Genomic DNA, 12128 nt, shown 5'->3' with positions numbered 1-12128 from the left:
CAGTACCTCGCCACTTACACTAGTTGATGAGTCAGATTTTACATATTCAGAAACCATAGCCGCTATTCCGTCATGGTGGGGTATGTTGGTGTACAGTGAGCAGACGTCCATGGTCACCAGAAAACTGCCGCCTGGGATGTCGAGACTTGATGTTTCGCAGGTGAAGTGGTTTGTGTCCTTTAGGTATGGGGAAAATTTGGGTGGATGTTTTTTATTAAGGAATTGATGAATTCTGATATATTTTCTGTTGATGTGCTGTTACTGGATACTATCGGACGTCCCGGATTACCTGCCTTGTGTATTTTGGGGAGCAATTAGAATCGACCGGGAACAGAATGGGCCGGTAACATTGCTTTTACCATTTTGCCGGTAATTTTCTCGTCCCGGCGGAGATTGTTTAGGGTTACTTTTATCTCCCTTTCAAATTCGGGAGTCGGGTTCGTTGGAAGTTCTTTGTAGAATTTTGTGTCTGATAGCTGTCGTTCCCCTTCCTTTAAGTAGTCCGACGTGTTTAGAATTACTATGCAGCCCCCTTTATCAGCCGGTTTGATAGTAATTCCAGTGTTTTTTCGTAGTTCATCGAGTGTTCTTCGTTCTGACTTTGATATGTTGTTTCAAAATGGCCGATTTTTTTCATACGCTCTGATATATCTTTTTGAATTGCTGATATATACATATCGAGTTGTTTGTTCCTCTGCTCACCTGGACACCATGATTTGTCACCGCCAATCACTATATTCTCGTCCGTACAGTCCTTGCGATCATGAAAGTATTCACGGAGGCGGAGATTACGCGCAAAGTTATCGAGGTCTTGGTACAGTTCAAATTCATTGAATCTACCGGATGATGGAGAAAAGGTCAAGCCTCTCGACAAAAGTTGAAGCTGAGCGGGTGTGAGTGTTGTGTTTGACAGATTGAGGACATTTTTCTCATAAGTTTTCGGCTCCTCTTGGCTATCACGTGGCACGGGAGTGTCAGCGTTATATTCGAGAGTAAGAATGTTTTGATTAGGATTGCACTGGAGTTTTGAGTTCCCATTTTTCTCCTCAAAGTTAGGTTGTGGTATGGGTGGTTCCTAGCGTTCTTGTACGGCCTCATTCCTATTGTCCTGTTGCAGAGCAGTGGAGCTACTGCAGTCCCGCTTGAATTTTCTATCTTTTACTACTGAAATTTCGCCTCTCTTCGTTAGTTCATATCTTTCCAGTTCTCTTGCCTCATGCCTTCCGAGATTAGATACCAATATCTGCGTGGCCTCCGTGACACTGTATTCGGCGGCCTTACGCTCACTATGGTCCGCAATGACCCGAGTCAGTTTCAAGGACGCTTCTAGTTATATTTTTTCCTGCTTCCCCCTTTCTGCTTCAATTAGTGTAGACATTGAGGGGTTGCAGGCTAGGCGGAGGCCCTTAGATGCAATTTCGTGAGATAGATATTTGGTTAGTTGTTCCGAGTGTTTTTCGTATTGCACCCGCTTTTCAATGATTTTCCTAATCGATAGAAATGAGTGGGACCATGCGTGTTTAAGACTGGCCGTACCTTTTGTTTCTCCGTGTCATTTGAAAGCCGCCGCATTGGTCTTCACCGCATTTGTCCGCCTGGTGTTGTAAGGCCTCGCTGGTGGGAGTGGCGACGTCGTCATTACTGGGACCCTGGATGGCTCTTTGTGTCCCTCGGCTCCCTGTTGTTGAGTGGGTTTGGCACTGGAGTTTGCCGTGCAAGCCGTTGCCGCCGATCTCTGACTCACTGGTGGGACTCTCTGGCTCGCTGGCCCCGCTGGTGGTAGTGGCGACATCGTCACTGCTGGTGCCCTGGATGGCTCTGTGTGTCGCTCGGCTCCTTAATGTTGAGGGGGCTTGGCACTGGAGTTGTCCGTGCAAGCGATTGCCGCCGAACTCCACGCCGCCTACGTCCATCGCAGCTGCACCCTCGTGTGCTGTGGCAGCAGCGCGACTCCCTCGAAGCTTGCATGTAAGCCGTCAGCAGCCAGGAAGCGGCGCAGCGGGAGTGTTGAGAAACCATGTTCGACGTAATAGACGCCTGCTCCCAACAACCCGTAGTGGCAGAGACGGCGGGCCTCTCTGCTGAATTGCTGTACCTCCATATTAAACCGATTCATTGATCGCCAGTTCGAGTCCCGCTGTCGGCGATTGGGTGCGCGAGGTAGTGGCAGACTAAGATGCAGTGTCTTGATGTTCGGGCGCATCTGCCTCAGTCGCTTCAATGCCTCCCTCAACGAGTCCAGTGATCTTGAAGATCTCGTCTTCAGGATGTCCGTGGTGCTCACATGCAGAAACAACGTGTCCACCCGGTAAGAAAGGTATATATATATATATATATATATATATATATATATATATATATATATATATATATATATAGGCAGGCATGGTGGTATATATATATAGGTAGGCATGGTGGTTGAGTGGCCGTAGCGTTGCATATAGTCCAGTAGATCCTCCATGAGCGGTCACAACGTTGTTTATTTCGACGTTTCGGCCTAGAGTCTGGCCTTCATCAGGATTGAAGATACAGTTTATTGGTGCTCAGCTTTATACAATCTCAAATCAGAGGGCAAGGAAAGAAAAAAAAACAGAAAAAAAAGAAAAAAAGAAAAAAAAGAGCAAAAAGAAAAAGGAAAGAAAAGGCGAAGAAAGAGAAGAAGAGAACAATAATATACGGTGGACGCCCCTCGGGTGCCCCCCTTTCACTCTTCCCTCCTCATCCCCCTTCATCTCTCTCCCCCCTCTCCCCTTCACCTTTCTGATGTCAGCGGTCTGTGTATGTTTCCGTTCACTAACGCATTCCTCCCGATCAGACGGCCCCTCCTGGCACTGGCGGTTCGGTTTGGGGCAAAAAAGAGCTTTTCAGGAAGTCCTAAGCATTTAACTACTCGGGGTTCCGTAAACAATTCGTCGTAGAAGGAGGGGTGCCGCGTATTGTGGCAGAGGCTGGTAAGCGGGCATTTTAGGAAGTTCTAAGCCTTTCACTACTCCGCGCCCTGTCAACATTTCGTCGTAAAAATAGGGGTGCCCCGTATTGCGGTAAGCTGTGCAAGCGGGTGCAATGTGAATTCTTTGTCCGCTTCTAAATTACGCGTGTAGGGGGGTCTCCCGGCTGTGCACAGGGTTGCTGTTGGGCATGTCGTGCATGGCACAATTGATTGGGTAGTAAAATAAAACAGAAAACAGACGACCGCTGCACTTAGGAAGAGTAGTTACACTTCAAATTGTTTTGAGTTGCCCAGTGCCCTTCGTAGCTGCAGTGCCGTGAACTCAGTTACTATTTTCATTGTTGCCGTTATTGTTTTCTAATGCTTTAATTGCTGCAAGTGTACCAGGATTCTCATTTATTCCTCTATCGGGGGTGTTGAATCGGTGGATAAGGTATGACTGTCGTTGTTCACGTTCTCGATTTGATATAAATTCCGTCTCTAAGAGCGTTACTGATAGTTTGTCGAATGCATGGTCAGGAAGATTGAGATGTTTTGATAGAGGTAGACTTAGGGCTGCTTTTGCATGGGCTCTGTGATTATTGAAGCGAATCCTAAATGGTGTTTCTGTTTGTCCGATGCACTGCATACCACACAGGTTGCATTCGAGTAGGTACACCACATTAGAGGAATCGCATGTTAGGTTTCCTCGTATGTTAATCGAAAACTTGGATTGCGTGCTGGTTGCTCTGTCTGTTTCTCGCATCGCCTTACATACAAGACATCGTGGCTTTAAGCAAGGGCAGCATGAACTATTGGGGAGTGATGTGTTAATTTGGGAGTGGACAAGGGTGTCTTTGAGGTTACGTGGTCGTCGGTGAACGACGCATGGAGCGGATGGGAATGCGCGTTTCAGACGTTCACTTTGTTCCAGAATGTTGTAATGTCGTTTAAGGATTTTGTTTACATTGGGAAAGTTTGTGCTGTAAGTCCAGCAGAGGTTTGTTCGTTGTGGGTCTTCTCGTGGTGGTCGCTTCATAAGTAAGTCTTCACGCTTTATTTTTCTCGCTTTTTGAACAGCGTCAATAATTACATGTGGGGGGTATTTTTGTTTCTCGAGCATTAGTTTTAGCCTCTGTGAGCTCGTGTTAAAGTCAGCGTCTCTAGAGCAGATTTGCTTAAACCGGTGAGCCTGGCTGTATGGAATACTGTTTTTACAGTGGCGTGGGTGATCGCTTTGGTATTGAAGGTATTGTTGTCGATCCGTTGGTTTGCGATACAGGGTTGCAGAGAGCTTCTCTTCTATCGTTATGGTAACATCAAGAAAATTTACTGTAACTTGTGAGTATGTGTGTGTGAAATGTATGTTCGGATGTACAGCATTGTAAGTGTCGATAAAACTGAGAATTTCGTCCTCGCTGTGGGTCCAAATAAGAAAGATGTCGTCTATGTATCTTCTGTATAAGATTGGTTTCAAGGAACTCTGTGCAAGATATTCAGATTCTAGCTTTCCCATAAATACGTTGGCATAATTAGGTGCCATTTTGGTGCCCATAGCGGTCCCACTGATTTCTCGGAAATACTCTTGGTTAAACTCGAATGAATTTATTTCGAGGACCATTCTCGTCAAAGTTGCAATGGCAGAGAAATCTGGGGTGTTAGAGTGCCTATGGTTTGTGTACATGTTTTGTAATGCAGCTATGCCGTCATCGTGAGGAATACTTGTATATAATGAAGAGACATCAAGAGTAACGAGACAGTTAAGGCCTACTGCCGAAGACCCAGCAAGGTGTCATACATTGACTACCAATTCGAGCAGTTGCCACCAAGACGCTTTCTTGCTGCGGATGGGCTTCATCCGAGTTTTATGGTGTCACTTTGATTGCCGAAACCCTCAAGAAAGCACTCGGTCGTGGAAATTTCGAAGCTACCACGGGGTGGTCGACTCAACCAGCAGCTCCCGTGAATAGACGTTCAACACAACAAGACACCCACGAGAAGACTTCTGCATATCAACATACACCAGGAGCCCCCTACCCAACCAACACCACAGACGAGTTCCCGACGATCAGCGAAACTGTGACTCCCGCTAGCCACAAGCACCCCCTCACCATCGTCAACAGCGCACCACTACTAGGGGGGAAGTCTGCAGAACAGCCAACACGCGTCCCTCCATTGCGGATGTCGAGACCAAAAGCACTACATGACAGCACCACTACACCACTCCTCAAAGGGAAGCCTGCTGAACTACGAAACCGCGTCCCCCTATTGCGGACCCCGGAACTGCCAACGAACACGTTCGCTGGGAGCCCAACGCCGAAATCCTGCCCACAACGACGAAGGCCTGCCGGACATAACTACAACCTGCGCACCTCATCAGTGCCATCCCCGCAACCAAAAGAAGATTGACTTCTAAAATGTAAGTCCAGCTCATCTCTTCTCAGTTGCAGTCACACTTTCCTTAAAGTACGAAAACTTGCTGACAAACGAATTAGACAGGAAATGCATAAATCAACATTGCAAGTGTACCTTCGTGCTAGAATAGCCCCCAAGGCTATCACACTCCTCCTCACACCAGCCGCTACAAATCTAGATGAACACGACCAAATAACATGAAAAAACGTTTTCCTTGAGGCATCTCCTAAATTGACAGAAATCGCTCTTAATCGCAGTCATAAACAGGTAAAGAAACTGGTCGCTATGACCAACACCATTCTCCGCCACAACACTTTATCGAACGAAGAAATCACGCAATTAACAGAATTTGAGCAGAATAAATACCAAGCCATCATGACCACAAAATTTTATAAACTCAAAAGAGACCATGTGCCCAAACCCACGTTCGCTGGTATAGTTCCTTATCATTACAACACCACCACCCAGGAAATCACTAATGGTACAAACGAGCACCCATCTAGTAACACACCCCATGACACTGCGGTTGTAAACTTATGAGACACGAGCTTGTCACCTGACGAAGAAAAACTGCTATCTAAGGGACTAAGCTTCTGCCTGACCACAAAATTTTTCGATGAATTCCACTTGCTCCGAGACGTCGACAACTTTGCTCGAAGCTTAAGGTTGCGCGAATATTTCTTGGGCAGGCCTTCTAACCACGAAACAATGCACCGTCGTAAATCAAATGATTGGACACCAAACAGTAATCGAGACAAGTGCTTGGACCTTTATATCACCGCAGTACAGAAAAATATAGTACACGAATACCACAGAAACAAAGGAAAGCGAGAAAACTTGACCAAATCTGAAAAAAATAAGTATGAAAAATTTGGCATCTAGGACAGACATAACAATAAAACCCGCTGACAAAGGGGGAGCAATTATAGTCCTGAATACAACCAACTACTTACAAGAAGCATACCACCAACTAAACGACTCAAGATTTTACGAACGCCTCCCAGGTGATCCGACAGACGAATACAAACGTATCGTATCAACAGAACTCAAGAAACTGTTGGATACAGAAAAGACAACCAACACTGACCACAAACTGATGCAAGCAGCATACCCTCGTCCAGGTGGCTTCTACATCCTCCCAAAAATTCATAAACCCGGTAACCCAGGTCGACCAATCATATCAGGCATCGGTACAATAACTGAACCCATATCAGGGTATGTGGACAAACTAATAAGCCACATTCCATGCACCCTCGCGTCGTAAATAAAAGACACCACTCATTTTCTTCGAGACATTGCGGGTATCTGTGTGCCGAAAAACTCATACTTGGTTACTCTTGATGTCTCTTCATTATATACAAATATTCCTCACGACGACGGCATAGCTGCATTACAAAAAATGTACACAAGCCATAGACAATCTAACACCTCAAGTCTACCTCTATCAAAACATCTCAATCTTTTTGACCTTGCATTCGACAAACTATCAGTAACGCTCTTTAAAACGGGATTTAAATCAAATCGAGAGCGTGAACAACGAGAGTCTAACCTTATCCACCGATTTAACACCCTCGATAGAGGAATAAATGAGAATCCTGGTACACTTGCAGCAATTAAAGCATTAGAAAACAATAACGGCAACAATGAAAATAGTAACTGAGTTCATGGCACTGCAGCTACGAAGGGCACTGGACAACCCAAAACGATTCCAAGTGTAACTACTCTTCCTAAGCGCAGCTGTCGTCTGTTTTCTGTTTTATTTTACTACCCAATCAATTGTGCCATGCACGACATGCCCAAAAGCAACCCTGTGCACAGCCGAGAGCTCCCACTACACGCGTAATTAAGAAGCTGGCAAGGAATTCGCATCTCACCCGCTTGCACAGCCTACCGCAATACGGGGCACCCCTACTTTTACGACGAAATGTTGACAGGGCGCCGAGTAGTTAAAGGCTTAGAACTTCCTAAAATGCCCGCTTACCTCTGCCGCAATACGCGGCACTCCTCCTTCTACGACGAATTGTTTATGGGACCCCGAGTAGTTAAAGGCTTAGGACTTCCTGAAAAGCTTTTTTTTTTGCCCCACACCGAACCACCAGTGCCAGGAGTGGCCGTCTGATCGGGAGGAATGCGTTAGTGAACGGAAACATACACAAACCGCTGACATCAGAAAGGTGAAGGGGAGAGGGGGGAGAGAGATGAAGTGGGAAGTGGAGGGATGAGTGGAAGGGGGGCACCCGAGGGGGTCCACCGTATATTATTTTTCTCTTCTTCTCTTTTTTCTTCTTTTTCTTTCCTTTTTCTTTTTTTCTTTTTTTCTTTTTCTTCTTTTTCGGTCTGTTTTTCCTCTTTCCTAGCCCTCTGATTTGAGATTGCATAAAGCTGAGCACCAACAAACTGTATCTTTAATCCTGATGAAGGCCAGACTCTAGGCCGAAACGTCGAAATAAACGACGTTGTGACCGCTCACGGAGGATCTACAGGACTATATATATATATATATATATATATATATATATATATATATATATATATATATATATATATATATATATATATATATATATATTTATATATATATATATATATATATATATATATTGAATCACAGCGGCACCAACGGCAAAATACCAGCCTAGACTGTTCATATAAATGCTATACAATAAAATAGTGCGACTAGTAGCTTTACTCTGCACGCTGGAAGCGTGGAAAGGTGGGACATTTTTTATGTGCTTTTTTAAGCAGGGAAGCTACTTAGAAAATCGTTGATTGCTCACCTGCTACGCAAAAACTCTCATCAAGAGTTGGCGTGCCGCAGAAAAAAGGGGCAAATCAATCTACTTCTCATATGTGTAGTAAAAATGAAGACGGCAATAGTTATCCCAACAAACGGATATGTGCCACATAAATTTCTACTGCCTAATCTCTGCATTTCAATAAAAAGTTCTCTCTCTCTCTCTTTACTGCCTGTCCAAAAGCTATGATCATCGTAAATGAATAAGTTCTAAATAAATTGGTTCATTTGACTACTCACAACTTCCATTGTCCTTTGCTAAAGAAATAACTGCGAAGGAACGGCATCCAATCGAAGACACCGTGTAAGTAAAACGAGCGAATTCTAGGAAAGGGGAAAGACAACGGCGGCGGCGTGAGGACCCCGAAGAAATGAAAGGCCGACCCCGACGTCGATGTGCTAACGTGGTGTCTGTGACCACTAGTCGTTAAATTCCAAAATCTCTGCGCCAAGAATCGACGTAAAAGAAACGTAGCCACAGCTATATCTATTGTGTAGCAACGATTTAGACGGAACCTAGAAAAACCTTCATTGCCTAGCCAACGCCCCCCCCCCCAACCCCCCTCCCCCCCCCAAAAAAAAACTTGCAGATAACCAGATTACTCTTGCTTACTACAAGTATCGCCGATTTATTCACAAAGTGCGTTGGAGGCTAAATTGAGTGGCGGCGGCAGACAGCGCTGCCACCAAAATCAGTTATATCGTGATCACATATCAACTTGCGCAGCAAAAGGCACTGTGAACCAACTGACCAGACGTAGTACCAAATAATTCGAACAGACACATCCTTAACGTATATGTGTGTGTATAGGCGCTGAAGCACACGGTTTTCGCCTTGGAATTATCTTGGGCCAGGAAGCTGACTTGGGTGAACCGCGGCTTTTCACAAAATAATCTTTGGTGATTTCGCTAAAAATTTCTCACATTACTCGGAAGGAAAAATGTATTTCAGGGAGACAAGAGAACTTGAAGAGAATATTATTATGAAAGAATTTCTTTTTGAGCTTGGTGGTGCACAGGTCATCACCTCATTATGCTATTCAGGGTCATACTATCCATTCGTACTGAATCCGTAGTAGAAACAAATAAAACTGTGCAGAACTAGATAAGAAAACCAAAGAAAGGTACCCCTTCATCGTAAAAAGTTGGCCAAGGCGGACAGTCACAGCTGATATATTATTAAGAAATGCATAGTGTACACTAGAGTGATGAAGAGCCTCATCTCATTTGCCGTGACTCCAATTCCTGATGCTCGCAAAGTACATTCATCCACGTAGGAACGAACTAACAATTAGTATGTAGTACAGTAGTTCTCACCTTGGGGTCCGCAAAATCGACTCTCGCAATGAAAATAAAATATTCATGGAGTGACTGGTGATAAGTAGGGGCAAAGCGTCCGTCAGCCCGTCCATGCTTTCATCCGGCCGATCATTCTTGCATCCATCCATCTGTGCGACCACCCGTGAATCAATCCATGCGTCAACCTGTCTTTCCATGCGTCCATTCATGCGTCCGTTCTTCTATCTGTCCGTCTGATAGTCTGTCTGTCAGTCCGCTCGTGCGTCCATCTAGTGAACAGTTCAAGTACCGCCATCTCCCATCTCTTACCTCCTGTGGCACATGCCTATTCTAGAGCGGGTATGTGCCATCAGTGACTACATACATACATACATACATACATACATACATACATACATACATACATACATACATACATACATACATACATACATATGGAAGAGCGACAGACCCAAGCCATCAGGAGCTTCGCCCCTAAAACAAAACGGAAATGGTGTTATGAACATTATTATTTTTCGTATCTACACAGTCTTGTGACTACAGCCCCTTCCGATTTCTGAAGCTTTGCGCTACTGCATACCAACGGAGCTCACTTATGTTTCCGCCTTTTTTATGAGACTGTGGTGGTAAGCACAACTTTAACAAAAGCTACAGAAAATTAGCAGCTTTCACCTAGGCAACCACCAAGTGGCCTCGTCCCCTCGCCGCCTCATGGGCTTCCTGGACGCCTCACAGCTGATTCTAGAGGTTGGAGCTGTGCAGCATGGACGCTCACACCACCACCGCTTCAACTCAGAGAATGTGCCTAAGTGATACGTGAGCCCAGAGCATAACTTGCAGTTATTATCTAGATCGATCTATACATATAGGCAGTTGAGATCAACGAAGTTGGACGAGGTCTGAGTTTGTAGCTGCCTTCAATCTACCTTTTGAAGCCTGTCGAGTTTGGAGCTTGGCGGTGAATAAATACGCATTTATTTTAGGGGCGAAGCTCCTTATGGCGTGGCTTGTGCGTTCCTCGTAGTACGTAACCACCCGTGGCGCATACCCGAAATAGCGGTCCTTACGATTTCGACCTCCAAGGTGGTTCCGGTGAGAGATTTCTTCTGTGCGTTGTTGAACAATAAAAGACAGTGCTCAATGCACATGTTAATGGCTGCTAAGGGGGAATGAGAGACAGGAGCATTCGGCCTTCAGGTAACGTGCACGCTGCGATCCCCATTAGCAGCTATTGGCATGTACATTGAGCACGATCTGACAAGAAAGAGTTGCTACGTTATACTCGCTGGGTGTAACCTCTTTGGTTTTAGAAAGGTTTAGCGAGCGTTGGGCCGCATAGCCATGAATACAGTGAACTAGTATATACCATGAACTCGAGGTGGTTAAAGATGGGAAGTGAACCCGAAGCGCAAGCCGTAAGAAAGTGTGCATGTGCCACCTTCCGTTTAGTCTTTGAAATGTCCGCTGGATGGCGGTGCTTCTATATGGAGAATATATGATGAAAAGATGCGAGGTGGTGGTACTTGGAGTGCTGAATAGATGGACGAACGGACACACAGACAGATGCATGGACGGACGCATGAACGGACGCAGGCGCGGAGGCATGGACGAACGCACGGACGGACGCACGAACAGACGCACGCACGGATGGGTGGATGGACGCATGGACGGTTACACAGACGTACGCAGGAACGGACGGAAGCAAGAACGAATGGACAGACGAAGGCTTCGCCCCACTCCACATCATTCACTCCGTGGATATGCTGCCACTTTTTTGGGAAAAACTCTTGACGCCACAGCACTAGGTAATGCTAACCATTTATGCTAACCACAGTACGATTGGATACGAGTTTGGGGGGGGGGGACGTGCCAGCCAAAAACATAATGTGTCATTCTTGCGTCGCTTCGGAGGCTTTATACCTCGTGTTGGTGGTAAAGACAACCGTGGGGCCTTGAGAAGTTCTGCTTTGTGCATAATGTTTCACAGGGTTCCATTGCCCCGCTGGCGGCTAGCCTACTACAGGCAGCCTCTTGTCGCTTTAACCCTCATCCCATTCGTATAGTCTGGACCCCAGGCCACTCGGGCCTGCCCGGCAACGAGGCGGCAAATGACGCTGCCCGCGCTTCTCCTGTCCGGGCCGTTGCCCCTCCATGTCCCGAGACGGAATCTGGCAATACCAACCTGACGCGCTTTCGCGAAATTTTGGCTTATTACCGGGCTTCGCGCCGCCTCTACCCGGACCCCGCACGCGGTTTGGAGAAAGCGGACGAACGACTGCTACGCCGCCTGCAGACGAACACCTTTATCAGTCCGGCGGTCGCCAGGCACTTTTTGCCGGAAATCAATGGCACCTGCTCGACTTGTCATGTCCTCGCCGACACATATCACGTCGTAGCATCGTGCCCAGTTAATCCCGTTCCTTTCTCATCCCCTTTTTCTATCCCAACTAGAAAGGCTTGGGAGGAGCACCTGCTCGGCTGCTCTACCTTGGCTGCACAACGCTCCTTGGTGGAGCGCGCCCGGGCAGCTTCTAGCTCCACTGGCGTCCCGGAATAGGGTCTTGCCACTCTAGCACGCCGATGGGCCACGTCGGCACTCTCTAGTAGACTTTTTCTGAAATAAATGTTTTTTACCACCACCACCTACCACTAATGTTTCAAAGCCGTCTGTGAGTCATTTAGTATATATCG

The sequence above is a fragment of the Rhipicephalus microplus genome, chromosome 1 (genome assembly GCF_043290135.1).
Source record: "Rhipicephalus microplus isolate Deutch F79 chromosome 1, USDA_Rmic, whole genome shotgun sequence".
In the NCBI taxonomy this organism is placed as follows: domain Eukaryota; kingdom Metazoa; phylum Arthropoda; class Arachnida; order Ixodida; family Ixodidae; genus Rhipicephalus; species Rhipicephalus microplus.
The sequence above is the reverse complement of the archived record's forward strand: the minus strand, read 5'-3'. Positions refer to the sequence as shown.